We start from the raw sequence: 13,615 nt of genomic DNA, 5'->3' as shown, positions 1-13,615 counted from the left end.
AACTGCTGCTTCAGACAGCCATCAATTTTTTATGATTGCAAGACCATTTCCCTACTAAAAAGGAAAGGTACATTCCCCAAGGGATGGGCTGTATTCAACATCAGTCAAGTGTGCAGGGTGGGAAGATGGGAATAAAAAAAAACCAACACCACAACAAAAAAACCAAGAGAAAGTAAAAGACACAAGCTAGTTCCCCAGCTCGTACACCTGGGAACAGGTACATGACCTTCCTCACTGTCACTTCTGAGCATCCTGAATAAAGTTAAATATGCAGAGGGATGTGCCACTGACCCTCACTGATGGGGCCAGTTCCCTCTGAAGTGATGCTTGAGGCACTCATGCCCAACAGCAAGCAACAGTGACTTTGTACAAGATCAGCACAAGTGTCATCCTGCCTCAAAAGCCTGGGACATTGCTCATGCCTGAGACAGTCCAAAGATTGCTTATGCTACCATTGAGCTTTCTATCAAACTTAGCCTATATTTGGCTCAGATTCTGAGAAGATGCCAATAGCTGAATCAGCAGAATGAAGTCGTCTCACCCACCACCCCCTTTTAAGACATCTGTGTAAGAAAAGTGGGAAGAATGGTCCTTTGTAGGTGTCTCTCTCATCCTTTCTCTCTCTGCAACAACTGCAGAAGGGAGCTTGATGGCTAACTTTGATTAGAAGCACATTTTTAGATGCCTGAAGCAAGGGGAGATGAATCCTCATCTGAAGTACAAGATTTTTATCAGTAGTTCAGACCAGGTGCATCTGGTACTGGTGTGGCTGAAAGGATCCCAGCTACCTTCATTAACAACAACCCAAATTTTAACTTGATTGATAAAACCATGACCACTCATGGTTTTCTGAACATTTTCAGAAATCTAAGCCAAAAACCACAGCATCTTTCTAACTATAGCTGAAAGGAACCCAGCTACCTTCATTAACAATAACCCAAATTTTAACTTGATTGATAAAACCATGACCACTCAGTTTGAACATTTTCAGAAATCTAAGCCAAAAAACCACAGCATCTTTGTAACTGTATCCCTTGATCGGGGTTTGGGCTGGCTCCTCCTCACATACCTGCTATTTATTGTATGTGGAGAAATGAATTACATCTCTACAGAGGACCTTGTGTCCTAATAATCACACACTTGTTTCATTTTTTACTAAAGAAATTATGAAAGTTGAAAAAATAAATTAAAACCAGGTTTCATATCACTAACCAACACATTACATTGCCTTTCCAGTATAAGTGCTGCTGAGATTTTTATTGAAAAATGGGACTGGAAAAAGTTAAAATTGCAGCAAGCAGCTCCAAGTTAAATGCAGTTCAGGAGCTTTAAAAGCTTGTCTGGTGTTGGTTCACTAACAACAGCTGGAAAACCCAGAGATAAACCCATGCTTAGGTTCATGCTTAACTCTGTTTCCTTCACCCAACTCCTAATCATGCTTGGCTTTCACAGCTGAGAACTCTGGGCCTCAGTAGCACTTTCTAGACATCTCCCATTATTCCATAGTCTCAACTGCAGCCATGATTGGGTTTTGCCACTGGCAGTTTTTTTGAGGAAAACATTTCTGGGATTGCTGTGTTGAAAGGACTTAGGATAGAAATATGCAGATGAGAATTCTTAATTGTACAGTTGCCTACAAACCACACTCACCTACTGAGTTAATCTTTCTACTTCAATATTTGCATGGCATGATACAGCTGGATTATCTTCCAGACCCCTTCAGTTTGGACAGGTTTCTTGATTAAGCAAGGATGGACTTCAAATTACTTTGCATAGTAAATGTTGTTTTCCAGTCCTAAGTGAATGAGGCCCTTTCTCATTAAGCCTGAGTTAACAGAATATAGATAGAAGTAAGATGATGCATCCATTATACAAACAATTTAAATATTTACAAGGAAGGGAAATATTACAGCCAAATATGCAAGGTCTCCTAACCCTCCGTAGGGAAACCCTGTAAATCTTATGAGCACACATTTGTAACCACCCTGAGCTGCTACAGAACAATCATTTATGAGGCAGAATGTGATGCAAATATGCCAGATTTGGAACATCAGAAGTATCTCGAGTGAACTGTATACAGGGCAAGGACTAACTGTAAAAGTTATTTCCATTTCAGTAAAACCCATAATCAGTTTAGAATATTGGTAATGTCTGTACCTTCACTTTTGAAAGAGCCAGCTCACATATTGGATGGTTTGTGTGAGTCATTCATAGGAGATGTGATGCTCTTCAGGGCTGGAGAACATCCACTGCATCACTGGACTGCTGAATCCTCCTAACACCAAAGTAACCAGAGAGGCCAGCCTGATTCTCCTTCACTTCTCCTCAAACACTCCAGCCAGGACAGGAGAATGATCATAACCACTCAGTCCACTCCTGAAAGGGCAGATGTTTTTCAGTGCTTGCTCCAGTACAGCCCCAAAATACTGACACAAAAATGGGCTGTGATAGGCATTTCTCCCTTGTACTCCTCAGCCTATTTGGACAATAGCAGTTTCTGTATTTTAGAAAGCTGAAAGGCTTGACAAAGTAATATTTAAAATGCAGGAAGGGTGCCAAAATGATAGGTGCAGGCACTCAAGCTTTCCATTCATATGCAGAACAGGTATAGCACAAGCTGTAGCTACACAAACTTCAATTTATCTGTTGTCCCACCATCTCCAGAGTGTGGCAGCTCCCCGTGAGTGCTCTGACATAGCAGTAATATTTTCTTCTCCTGCAGCACATTCAAGATAAAATTTGAATAATCCCCAACTTGTTTGCCTGTTCTGGATTTGTGTGTATGTTCACATGGAAATTCAGGCACTTTTGCCTGCCTGTTTTCATGCACAGTGCTGCTCAGAAGAGCAACACTGGACATCTACAAGCTTACAGATATAAAAATGAATTTAACATCGGGATATGCAAAAGTCCACAGCTCCTAAACTGGCTCCCTTCCGTCAGCCTGGAGAGAAGGGAAAATGTCATTCTTGTTTACAGATAGCAAGAGTTGTTGTCTTGTTTGCCTAATAAGTACAGGCAAACACACAAGACAGGGAACTAAGTCCGTAACAGAGTTTCAAACAAGATAAAAACATTAAACTGCACATGAAAGTGCCACTTGAGAGTTGTGGCAACTGTGATGGTAATAATTTTCATGTTTCTTAATACTACTGCAAGATATGCATTTCACTAGCTATTATACTCAGAAATTGTCACAATGCAGGGGGAGGCAGGGAATTCTATATCTAGAATGTAATTGCTGCCAATACATCAGTGTATGAAAACGAATGCATTTTCCCTCATGTAGCAGAGTAAGAGCCTACTTATCAAAATCATTTGACCTAGCCTTGTGAGGAGAAAATAAATGCTTAAAGAAATAGCATTTGAAGGCAGAAAAGCAGAATAACTTCATGGTCATTTCAAAAGAAAACCAGAAGGCTCAGACGAGGATCTCTCTCACACCAGTGTTTGGTCTTTGCACTAGCAAAGAAAGGAGCAGGAGAAATATGTCCTATTTCTCCTTTTCTCTGTTTTTAATTAAATAATTTCCCCTGTATTTTTATATAGGCTATAAATATTAAAACATGGCTGCACATTCTTCACTGGAGGATCCTGGCAAGCTTATTGTGATGTTGCATAATTTTGTCACTTGAATAGCAGATCCTTTCCTCCCCCAGCTCAAGTTACAGGGAAGGCATACAGAAATTTAGGCCCAAAGCTTGTCCCTTTCAGATGAGCCCCTGCTTGGCTTCCCAGCTTGCTTGGAGCATAAGAGGTTTAGCTAAGGAAAGCCATAGAATTATAAGGTTAAAGGGGAAGAGGGAGAAGAGAACAGCTTGATTGACTGATCCTTCAAACACTTTGGCCACTTTGAATTCTAAATATAGCAAGAATTAATGAGGCAGAACTGTACTTCAGCATGAAATTACCCTAAAATGGTTAATGGTCTATCACTGAACACCATACAAGAAACAAAAGGGATGTTCCTGCACCCACCTTCCCACAGCCAATACTAACCAGTCTCCCCTTCAAACAGGTATGTTCAAACTCTGCTTGTGATGGAGCACATGAGGGACAGGCAGGTGGAGCACAGAGAGCAGCGAGCCAAGACAAGAGGGGAATGGCTGTAGAGAGAAGGAGAGCAGAAGAAAGTCCTACGAGTTACAACCATGGGTTTGGTTCTTCCATATCAAGTAGGAAAGGCCACAAGAATGAATCCCACCACCTGCTCATCATTTCTCCCTGTCATATCAACAAGTATGAACCACTTTTCAAGGGACAACGATGCTTCAAATCTAGACAGTTTCTCAAAGCACAAAAACAAGCCAGGCTGCACAGTGGTAGCTTTCAGGCTGCTCTCATGTGTCTATGAGCCTGGGTCTGGTTAGGGGCTCTGCTAACCAAACAGCAAACAACTTAATTTACACTATTTTCTAACTGAGGAAAGATATTTGTTTGCCTGTCTTTAAAACAATTCATATAATGTATTTGGAAAAGAGAAAACTCCTAAACAAAACAACAAAGCCAAGTATTACAATTATAATTTCTGTATAATTGCATGTAATAAATTCTGATTAAAGCCAAGCTAATGCATATGGGCACCTAAAGACCATAATCTTCATCTTCTTCGTGATATGAGGAGCAACTGAAGATCATCCTTGCAAGGGAAGAAGGGTATGTAATCTTCATGCTTTTTCCTACTAAATCTCATGCTGGTTAGCAGGTTTATTCAATGCTTTCCTCGCTAGGATACAACATGGCAACTTTCAGCAGCAGTGAAAAGTGTAAATAACTTTCCTATTGATTTCAGTTTTCTGTCAATTGCCTCCTAACCATGGGCAGGTCCATAAGAGACAAGAGCAGGAGGCAGTTCCAGAGTCACTCAATCCAGGCCTGCACAGCTGCAGACTGGGGGCTCTGTGGAGAAAATATCTGTCCTGATCACCTACCAGGGACAAAATTCAGTGTCTAAACACAGATGGACACTTTGTACCTGAAGAGTCAACAGCTGTGGTATTCTGACCCAGACCCCCTTGAGTCCAGGGAGAAGCAATGTTAGAGACAAAACTATTCTATTTCCAGTTACATATGCCAAATTTATTTACTTTAAGCTAGATTGGAGCAATTGTAAAGTTTGGCTTGTTTCCTCATTGAACACCATGACCCTGACACCAATGATACAAACACAGTCTCAAGGAAATAAGCAAGAAAGACCACAGATACAATCTGTAGGAGTATGAATGCTGAAGACTGTCCCCAAGATATGTGATGACATTTTTAATGTCTCATTCATTTGGATCATTTTCTCTAGGTTGTAGACTTGTGAAGGGAAGAGAGAAGTTGAGGGAGGCAGAGAGAAGTTGAGGAAGAAAAGAGGCTCATACCAAAGTTCATGACCTTGATTTGCAAAACCAGCCAGAACTGTCCACCTTTGCAATCCAGTTGAGGTAGCATTCAACATCAAAGATGGGTTTTCACATTTGTCACTGCAGAGGAAACGAAAATACAGTAAAGAGCAACCTACCCTGTAGCCTGAGAGCTAATTACACACCTTTCTTCACAAAGTAAGTGGGAAACACATGAGCTTGGAAGATATCCACGGAGCAATTAAACACACACTTGTCAACATGTCACAAATACTGTGTTTTTACAGTTGCAATAAAAACACAAAATGCCATCTGATTGAACTTCAGAATAATTAGCACATCACAGCACACAGCCACGACAAGTACCTGTCAACAGCTATCAGCACAGCAATGACATTTTCCACTGCAAATAATATTGTCATTTTCCACTTTGGAGTAGTAATGCTAGTTTTTGTCTTTTCGAAAGCAACGTTGTTTATAACAGACACAAATGTATCCTCCATAAAACAAGATTTTATTCTGCAAAGTTAATGCTCAAACAGAATTATTTTGCAACCATGCTTTAATTCTACATGCAAAATTCAATGAATCTCTAATTCCATATTGTAGATGGAGGAAGAGGAGGATGCAGCTTGTGGGACACTGTCTTTATTAGCCAATGTCTATTTACTCCCAGAATCCTTTCTCTGTAAGCCAAGCTTCATAACCAGCAATGCTCTGGACTTGTACTAAACTGGTGATTTCTTCCAGGAAACACACCAATAAAACAAAATATCCCACAGTCAGGTACTGTGGGTGGTTTTCAGCAGTTTTCAGGCAAGTTAATAATGTCAGCTTTGATGTGCTCCCAGAGCAACTCGTTAAGAGAAAGGTAAGGAAAAGTAAAAAAATGTTTCTGTAACATTTATTAAAGTTTTAAGCTGCTCTACTGGTCTGTTTTCCGTAAACAAGTTGGCTATTAATAGATGTGATTTAAAATGCAAGTTGAATTGCACAGACTGGCACACTCACCCTCTTTGGGTGGCTGTGTACAATTTTACGCTTGTTGACTATGACTTTAATTAACAAGTCATATGAGCTTAGGCTGTTTTATGACTTTACAGTCCATTAAAAAAAGATGTTTCTGACTAGCAACAACAGACTGAAAATCCTACAAGGACAAGCTTTCAAAGAAAATCTGGAAGAAATCAGTATAGTGACAGCTTTGAGTACCCATGGCAGGGGAGGACTGGGCAGGAGTCAGACCCCTTATCTGATGCAGCTAGAGTGAAATCATTGTGTTGATTTGCCGGACAGAGGATGTGGTTTTCCAGCTTGCAGCACACTGGGCCTGTGCTCTGAAGGAACACAGCACAGGGAAGCGCCACGTGGAGATTCTGGAGCTGGCTTCAAGAGCCTGAGGCTTGGGTGGCAGCACAGAATAGCCACACTGGCTGAGCACACTGCCCAGGCTGAGAAGGAGGGAGGTAGTTTAGGGGGAGTATTTCTATGTGATGCTCTTGTTGTGACACATAGTTTTGCCTTACATGAGAGGTAAATCAATTCCTGCAGCTATTCCTAACTTGACTTGTCTACCCACCAGAGTGACAGCTTTTAATGCCAGCTGGAAGAAGATTGGTGCCATCTCAACAAAAAAAAAAAAATTCTCATTTTATATTAATAGGATTAAGTAACTGATCCATGGAGATGTCTCATCTCCACTCAAAGCACAGAAACCCTCCTCCACAGAAATATGTATCGTTATATCACAGTCCAGAGCAGTCAGTTCTGTCAAGGTTTCACATTACCTAGAGTGGGATTTGTCTCTTCATGATTTTAGCCATTAAAAAAGGTAGTTTTTCATCTGAAGTTGTAGTGATGGCTTCTGCTATAACCTGTGGAAAGATACCAGTATCTCCAGGCGGGAAAACATCTCATGTGTCCTAGGCACTTGCATCTGCAGTTTCCAAATTATGTAGACAGCACAGGATGACCCAGAAATTTGGACTGCTACTGGTACTATTGTATTGCCAAGCCAGCTTGGGTCTTGGCTGACACTGAAATTGTAACCAAAAAAGAACAAAAAAATGCATTATGGATGGCATGTAAATGGATTCAAATTCTGACTCAGCTCAGTGTAAGAGAAATCCTCTCCCAGATGTGTAAGTTTCATACCACTGGTGCCATTAAAAAAAAAAAAAAAAAAAAAAAAAAAAAGCAGTATTTCAGATTTTTAGGATGATTCCACTAAATGACACTGAGTATTTGCTATCATGTTTGGTGATTAGGAACAAGCATGGATCAGGTAGATAAAGCTGGTTCTCTGTGATAAACTCCCACATCATGTAATATTCAGATAGAATTTTATTTTAAATGTGACTACAAAGATCCTCTGGGGCAAGATGCATCTTACTCTATCCCCATGAGCACTTACCCACAAATCTCTTCACTTCCACCCACGGCAAGGAAAGGGCCAAATGCTACCAAAAGTATGTGTCTGTGGAATTTTAGGTTTAACAGTGAGTATGGGAAGAAGTCACAAGTAAACAAGCTGTCGAAATTTCTGACAACTATCCACAAATCTGCAATGCCCCCAGAATTTCTATAGTGACTGAGTTGCTGTTGTGTTGCTGCCCACTCTGCAGCTTGGTGTCCCAGAACAGAGACAGCCAGGTCCACCTGTGAACACCACCACAATCTCCTTGAAGCTGTGGGACAGAGCCACCACCTCCTTCACTCTCAGTCAGTGAGAAAACCTGAGAAAACCAGCACTCAAGAATGAGAACCTTGGCTCTACGATAAATGTGCTGATTACAGATGGGACTGTAATTGCAAGCAGCAGAGATTTCCTCTTTGGTTTTGATTTTAGAGCAGTGCAGGTTTAGAGATTCTTGCCTTTTGGAGATAAGAAATTTGTGTGGAAGTTTTCAAACAACTACTGAGGCCCCGTGCTGTGGGCAGTCATTCTGGCTCTACAGAGTTCACTCACACTGTCCTGGAGCTGCAAAGAGTAATAGTGTGCAAGTCTAATGGCTTGCTTGCAAACCACTATGAACTGAAAGACAGTAAACCTTCCTTGAAACTAAAATTACCTGGGGATCTACTGGAAATTTACCAATCAAGTTTAAGAAGAAAGTTCCACTCCACAGGGGTTAGGCAGTGGATTTTGCCCTCGCTGGAGGTGAGATGGGCTGAGCTGATGTGTTAGATGAGTTCTGTCATCAAAAGAGCTGACCTACTCTCCTGTCCTCCCATTCCATCCCTTCCTCTACTGCTCATCTGGCTGCTTGGTGAGCCTTTTCAGACCTCAGTTAGTTTTCCCGGAGAGAAAAGAGGCCAGAACACAGCTCCTCATTAATGATTTCTATGTTCTTCTTAATTGATTCAATGTTTTTGTTTGTTTTGGTGGGTTTATCCTCTTTCTGGAAAGAAGGGGAGAAGGTCTGGAAAGAAAACCCACCACACTGAAAAATGAATGGGGGGAGTTCCTTTCTCCACAGAACTATGTAAGTCGTGAGCTCAGAGGGTAACTGAGCTTGCAGTCTCCAGTACAAATCACCCTTCAGAAACAATTACCGTAATTCTGTGTCCACAGGGTTTGGTGTCATCAGCCAGGGCAGACACATGGGGGACTCACTCCACAGCAGCTGTGCATGAGAGAATTCACATACAGGAGCAGCGTTAACAACTCCCTTGGCTGAAATCTCTTAGACCCTGATTCAGCTCCTGGCTGGATGGAGGAGGACTGAATGTTCCACCACTGCAGGAGAACTGAATGTTCTTCAAACAGCAGTATGAGCACACCTTGCAACATCTGCACAGTACTAGAACCTCTCCAAAATGGAGACAAATACACCTTCATGTAAACTGCAGGTCTAACCACTTCACTAAAAAATGGTCAGTTAAAGGTTATATAAGAAAATCCATTTGAATATATAGTGATGTTTCCTGTAGGATTCCTCCCCAAGCTTTCAGCACCTGGGGCTCTAAGGACATCCTGCACCATAAACTACAGTCATATTTTACTAACCCCCACTCTGTACGCATACAATGAATCTCTTTTTCGACATATGTGTATTTTTTAGATTATAACATACCATGACAGTGACTTGCACTTAGTTATGAGTAATGCAGAAAACCCCATCCTTCCTTGATTTCTTCAGCCACAGCTCTTCTATGGTGAGAAATGGTGAATCCTTGCTCCTTGTTTGCCTTTCCCACATGATGGTTCTGTGATTTTAGGAGTGCTAAAAACAAGTGCTGGGAGAACTCCACAAAACAAGTCTAAAACAACAAAAAAGAAACAAAGGGAGAAGAAAGACAAGCAGATTAAAGCAAAAGTAAACATGTATCAACTCAGAGTGTTAAAGCTCTGCAACATTTAAATAGATGTTGGTGCCATGCCTCTTGTTCTGAGAAAATCAGTAGCACCTCACATTTCTTGAGCACATTTCTTCTGTCTAATCTGTAGGAGGCAGCATGTCTAAAACAGAGGCACTACTTTAAGGTGCTTTATGGCAACTTCCCCATCAGTTTTATTTTCAGGCTGCTTTGATTTCCACCATGACTTCACCTGCAAAGGTACTTCAAGCATACACAGCTGATGGCTCATATACCCATCCCCAGCCTAGTCAGGAGTCTAACTCTGGCTTTGACACACATTGGTCATTTTTATCTTCCTAAATTGAATGGCACACATGCATTCACCCCAACATACTTCCCATCGAGTGTCCCAGCCTAACAACTGGGCTTTGATTTGCCCTAGGCATTAAAAAGAGCCTAAGAGCTGTCTGAGCACTGAGCTGTGGCTCCCATAGATTTTCCATTGTTCTCTTTTAACATTGTACCTCAGACAGCAGAGAAATAAACATGGGCTTGATACCCATCTGCCAGACTCATAAAAATAACACGTTTAAGGGGGTTAGCAGCATCACTGATTTACTTCCTCTTGGCCCTGCAGTAAGAGATGCTCAGATTGCTCATGAAGGGAGGTGATCTGCAGAAAAAGCCTTGACACGCTGCCTTCGCCCATCCCAGCCCTGGGACAAGTCCTGCTTATCAAATGTCCCCCAGAAATAACCCACAGCCTGTTGTTGAAGCCCTCAGGGAGACTACTCACCTCAGACATGGATACCTTTCTACCTTCCCTGGAGTGCAGCTGACCCTCCTCCAAGAAATCACTGCTCCAAGAAAAAGCAAATGCCTCCACAATCAGGATTACCTGTCCAACTTCAGCTACTGAAAAAAACCCCCAAAGGACATAAGCTTTTAAATATGCAATAAGCAGCACAATGCCATGTTGGAGTGACCAGTGCAAGCTTAACAGTTTAATGTGAGTGTAAGCCATTAATTTAGCATGGTTATTTTTAGCAGCTGTAGAGCTAAAGAAGAAATGGTGCTTGCAGAGCCAAGAAAAACCTAAATAAGGGTGGTGTGGTCTCTCTGTATCCCCCTTGCACTGGCACCATGGTGCTGACCTGCCATGCCCTCTTCCACACACAACTCCATTGTGGGCCCCCACACCCCAGAGGACGTTAAAAAAAGTCATGAGCTGTTATTTTCAGATATGCTGGTGGTGTTTGGTCCACCAGAAACCTCCTGTCATGAAGTTTCTGTCTCTGTATCTTCCCTCCTTCCATGACGTAGCAACCCCAAAGTGTCACCCAAGAGAAAATTTGGCTGCAAAGACCTTGAGTTGCCCCATCCCACAGTCCATGTATATATAACTGTATACAGATATAGATACCTGTAATTGTGCAGAAACTCCAGAGTATGAAAAGCTACTCTGGGTCAAACCCAAAAGCAAGTCACCGCTTTTGCCTACCTCACATCACACTGCATGGCATATGCACATTTCTCCTTGTGGGTGGTCAATTTACACTGACATTAAAAGGGAAAGCAGATCTTTAGGCTAAATGCGTTTCCATTTATTTTAGAAAGCAAGTGAAAAGGCAGAGCTCAATTTACTCTGTGCCTAGCCTAGGATAAAACCTATTTTCAAGGAAAGAATCACTTGATGAGACAAGTGATATACAGAGGACAGAAGGATCTGGGGTTTAGCTGCAGGTTTGTCACTCTGTGCCTAAGTCAGCTTCTGCTGCAGTCTAAAGAAGGGGATGGATACTTCTTTGGGCTCATGATGGTGAGTTGCAGCAGGAAATGGGCTCACTCAAGGTGTCCAGCCATAGCATGGCCTTCCTGGCAGAAAAGCATTCTTTGTCAGCACCTGATGGTCAGCCAACGTGTTGGGGCAGGTCAGGAGTCACCAGTGGTGCTTGTCGGGGGGTTTTCCTCACCTGAGATTTAGGTGGTTTAAAGTCCATGGCCCTCTAAAAGCCCCGAGTCACATCGGTATAAAAAAGCAGAGTCCTCAAGGTTTGTTTTCAGGTTTCTCATGTTGTTTATTATTCGATATCTCAGAATTTTCTCTGCTCCCAGCCGAGGTCCAGACAGCAGCTGGGACACAAAGCCACTGCCCACAGATGGGATCTTCCCTAACATTTATACAGATAACTACATACTGGTTATTTACTATTTTGTGCCAATGCCCAGTGCCCACACTAAAAGTGACATTTCTACTTTGCTCCAGTCCACTCTAACTACTTTGTGCCATCACCACCCCAAAAGATGGAGGACGAGGAAGAAGGAGAAGTACATGAGGTACCACCCAAATCTTGTCCCCATTTACTTCTATTCTATAAACTCTAAAACTACTGAATTCTGTATCATCTACTGTGCTAAACTACTATTTTCACATCCCAGTGGTTTGTAATTCCTTTTGCAATGTTGGAAGCTTTTCCCATGGATTAAAATCAAACCTGGTGTTTTCCTGGGCTCTGTGCCAAGGTCTCCAAGCCCCCTGGACCAGCTCCACACCCCCCTGTCCAGGGCTCAAATTCCCTTCCTCGGGTCCCAGGCCATCCAAGGGGATGTCCTAGACTCCAACAGTGCTGAACAAGGCCAGTCACACAGGTTTGCTAGAGGAAAGGAAAGCCTTCTCTCTCTGTCCTGATATACACCCTGCTTTGTGTCAGCCTATTTCACGATTGTAAGGTGCAAAAGCACACCTGGGAGAACTCCCTCAGTCAATTCTATAACTAGGAAGATTTCTAGCTTCTAGAGAAGAGACATAAAAAGGGCAGTTGAACGAAAAAGGAATCATATGTGTAAAGTCAAATTCTGTACAGCACAGAACATGGCTCAGGAGCATTTGGCAACAGAAGGAAAACAAACATTCAGATCTGCAGGCTCCCACAAACCCTGCAGCATGGGCACAGATGAAGGGCAGCCCATCCCTGCAGAGGCCCTCCTGCATTTCCCAATGGAATGGATTATTGGGAACTACATGAAGAAGGGAAGCCAGTGGTGTGGCAGATTCCCTGGTGCCTTCTTTCTAGGTGTTTTGTTTGTACTTTTCAGGTTTAATTTTGCTCTTGCCAAGGCCTGCATGGCCTTCAGAGAGGTCTCACACCATCCCACACTGAGGACAATTGAGCAATCAGAAAAGCTGGTCATCAAAGAGAAAGGGCTTCTGAAACATCACTCTCTGCAGGGCTGACATTTACCACAAACATTTATACCCTCTTTTGACCTGACAGGTGTCTATCAAGCCTTGTGTAAAAGACTCAGCCATCTGGCTCTTTCTGGCACAGTCAGAGACAGGATCAATGGCAGGTTTTATGAGTGAAAGGTCATCATCTCACACTGCACAGCAAGACACCTACCCTGTCATGAAATCTCCAGCATCCACCAGGCATCTCCAGGAAGTCCACCTTGTCCAACACACGTCCTGCCCATCCTACAGCTCTACAACAAGGGAACCTCCTGCACTGGGGCTCTGGGCAGGCAGCAGGGCTCGAAGGAGGGAAGGTGGGATCCAAGCTGGAGTACAAGACTTACAGGAAAGTTAGGAGTTCTTAGACAACTCACACCAAGGGGAGAGGGGTAAAATGGGAATGAACAGCTGGGGCAGGGGAGCTTAAAAAAAAATTATTCTGGGAGCTGTCAGTGAAATACTATTAAATTCTCTGTTCAAAACTGTGAAATTCCTTGTCAATGTTTGTATCTGTAGTATCTGAGGATGATTCTAACAGTCACGTAAGAACATCCAAAAATGTTAATAACCAATAAGTATGAGCAGAACATAAGTACTGATTAGTTTAGTAAATTTTCTACTATGTGCTTCCAAAGCATGCGTTACCTAAAGTATGCTTAATTTGATAAAAACACTGATTGCTTAGCTTTGGCATTCCATAAATCCTTATGTGATAATATATTATGTACTTCTA

The sequence above is a fragment of the Sylvia atricapilla genome, chromosome 5 (genome assembly GCF_009819655.1).
Source record: "Sylvia atricapilla isolate bSylAtr1 chromosome 5, bSylAtr1.pri, whole genome shotgun sequence".
In the NCBI taxonomy this organism is placed as follows: domain Eukaryota; kingdom Metazoa; phylum Chordata; class Aves; order Passeriformes; family Sylviidae; genus Sylvia; species Sylvia atricapilla.
The sequence above is the reverse complement of the archived record's forward strand: the minus strand, read 5'-3'. Positions refer to the sequence as shown.